This window comes from Arachis ipaensis, chromosome B03 (genome assembly GCF_000816755.2).
Source record: "Arachis ipaensis cultivar K30076 chromosome B03, Araip1.1, whole genome shotgun sequence".
Classification (NCBI taxonomy): Eukaryota; Viridiplantae; Streptophyta; class Magnoliopsida; order Fabales; family Fabaceae; genus Arachis; species Arachis ipaensis.
In genome coordinates, this window is record NC_029787.2 from 18,223,482 (window position 1) to 18,226,784 (window position 3,303).

Here is a 3,303-nt window from a genome sequence, read left to right on the forward strand (position 1 = left end):
TGATTCTAATTACACGAAAATGCACACAAACACTAATTCGAATCAAGCCAATTCGAATTACACACATAAAATCAATAGAAGAAGAATAAATAATTCGGTGTTTAAAAGTCAAGCATTAGAATAGTTTTTTGAAAAGTATTTATCATATCATAAATTCATAATTATGCAAGTATGTGAAGGATTTATTTTTTAAATTACGTTCTTAAATTAAAGGAAAAAACACTATAATAAGCCAAGGAGAATGAAATTTTACACAAATAAGCCAAATAGAAAACTGGTTCATAAATCTACCAATGCACATTACTATATAGTTCGAATCGATACGTTTCGAACTAGAATTACATGTAATTCGAATCAATGAGATTCGAATTACTCACACACGCATACACACTATAATTCGAATCAACCTCATTCGAATTACACTCACACACGCTGCACATAGTAATTCAAGAAATACTCTACATAGTCGATAATAATTTAGAAATTAAAGAAAATATATTTTTATCATGTATTTACCTAAATTACTAGAATATTACAAACTTTTATAGTACTCCTAATATTTTTTAAGCCATTTTTTTAAAATTGTTTTGCATAGAATAAAGAACATTTTAAACCCTTCATTCTATTAAAAAAAAATGTTAAGATTAAGATATTTTCAATTTACAAATAGAGTAAATAGAGTAAAGTTGAATTTATATAAAATTCTCAAGCCTATCGTATCCTATCCGTTATCACCCCTCCTTGTAGCTACTACCATCACGCAAATTTACTTTCTTACTATCCTCAATCTAAATGCTTCACTCGCTAGTCGCTACTGCTGCCATCCTCAAGCTTCATCCTGTAACTTTCTCTCTCTGTGTGTGTTTGTACAGTTGTACTTCAGCTGCTTTGGTGTTCCGTCGTCGTCTCTGCTTATACTTGTTCTTTTGCTCGTCGACGAAGAAGAACGCCACACTCGTCCCTGTTCTTTGTTGCTGCTATGACCTCCTCTCTTTTGCTCTAATATAACATTATTAAGATATTATTGTAGCTTGCCTGCACTTTCAGATGATTATAACTTTAATAATGCTCTTATTATCATGGTTTCCCAATTGTTCCCCTTAACATATGTATTTTCTTGAAGGAAATTTTTCAAAAGATCAACCTCTTTTATTGTGCTTTACTTTCCTTTGTCACCTACACGTTCTCTTTATCAAAGGCGTTATGAACTTCTATGATTAGAAGCTTTTTTCAAGATTTGATTTTTCATTTGTTGTCATTTATGCTTTGGAAACATGTTCTGTTCAGCAGTAATTAAGTATTCGTCCATCTTTGATAATTTTTTTTGTTGTTTTGTGTAATAGCATTCAGCCCTCTATGCTTTGTAATAGTGTTTTACGCAACCTTAATAAACAAGTCTAAAAAAGTGTAATTAGGTTTATACAAGACATATAAAAACCAGTTGTCAACGGTTAAATGTCAAATAAGTAATCTAGAATCAATGCTCTTTTGTACTATACTTTCAAATCTATAGATTCAAGTCAATGATCAAAATACTATGTAAAACGTGTAATGCAAGCCCTTTTCTTTTATGTTGATATTGCTGATGATGTCATTGTCTCTTGCTTTATTAGAGAGGAAGAAACCAATCCTACCTTTTCTGATAAAAGTGCATTTTCCTCTTGCTAAGTTGACAGAAAATTAAATTAAAAATTAAAAAAAATGGATTTACGATACATAAAGCAGTAAAGGAAGATTGTATTTTTTTTATGGAATCTAAACTGCAATGCCAATCTAACATTTTAAGATTTGGTTATAAATGAAGAACTGCCTAAGAAGAAACAATAACCTGTTAAAGATTGCCGAGTGTCAGGACATCCGGCCCAATCAGAGTCACTGAAGCCGAGAAGCTGAATTTCTGATTCCCTTGGAAAGAAAAGTCCTTTGCCGGGACTAGTTTTCAGATATCGTAACACATGCTTGGCAGCTTGAAGATGAGATTCAGTAGAAGATGCCATGAATTGACTTAATTGTTGAGTGTCATACATGATGTCCGGTCGAGTAGTGGTGAGATAGATAAGACGGCCAACCAAACGACGATATACAAAAGGGTCGGATAGCAAGGGACTTTTGTCTTGATATAGTCTTGTGGTACTATTGGTGCACAAAATTGTTACTCTCTTACAATTTCGCACACATGACCAGCAAGTGCACTGGGTCGTCCAAGTAATACCTTACGTGAGTAAGGGTCGAATCCCACGGAGATTGTTGGTTTGAAGCAATCTATGGTTATCTTGTAAATCTTAGTCAGAAAGTCAATTATGTTTATCAGTTTAAATAGTGGAAAATAAAGGAGTGCGAATTAAATACTTGTTGTGCAGTTAGGGCTGGAAGTGAGTCAAGCCAGCTCATGAGCCAGCTCGAGCTCGACTCGTTAACAGCTCGATAAGCTAAGCTCGTGAGCTAGTGAGCCAAGATTGAGCCTGGAATTGAGCTCATAAATTAAATGAGCCGAGCTTGAGCTTGGATAAGCTCAGCTCATTAGCTCGTGAGCTGGTTCGATTATATATATATATTATAACAATCTTAATTATTTAATATTTATATTTAATTTTTACATATAATTTTAATATAGGACATAAATAAAAAATTTATAATTTATTGATAGATAAACAATATATAAAATTGATCTTTTCAAATATTTTTTAAAATATATAAGTTATAATTTATTGATATAGAATTATAGATTATGTATTTATGTTTCTCTTATTTGAGCCAGCTCGTGAGCTCGAGCCAGCTCGTGAGTTTTTGGTGAGCCGAGCTTGAGCTTAAGAAATAAGCTCGATTGTTAATGAGCCGAGCCGTGAGCCAAGCTCAATTTTCGTGAGCCGAGCTTGAGCTTGGTCTAGCTCGACTCAGCTCAGCTCACTTCCAGCCATAGCAGTAGGTCTATGATTTACAGATTGAAAGATTTTTATAGGATAAAACTTGTTTTAGAATATTTAGGGTTTATTTTGGGATGTGTTACTGTTTAGAATATTTAAAATTGATTTGGAGATTTAGAAAATGAGTAAACTATGATAGATAGTGCAGAAATCCACTTCTGGGGCCCACTTGGTGTGTGCTGGGGCTGAGACTAAAGCTTCTCACATGCCTGGGCTGTTTTGGGCGTTCAACGCCAGGTTGTAACCTGTTTCTGGCGTTAAACTCCACTTTGTAACTTGTTTCTGGCGCTGGACGCCAGACAGCAGCATGGAACTGGTGTTGAACGCCAGTTTACGTCGTCTATCCTTGAGCAAAGTATGGACTATTATATATTGCTGG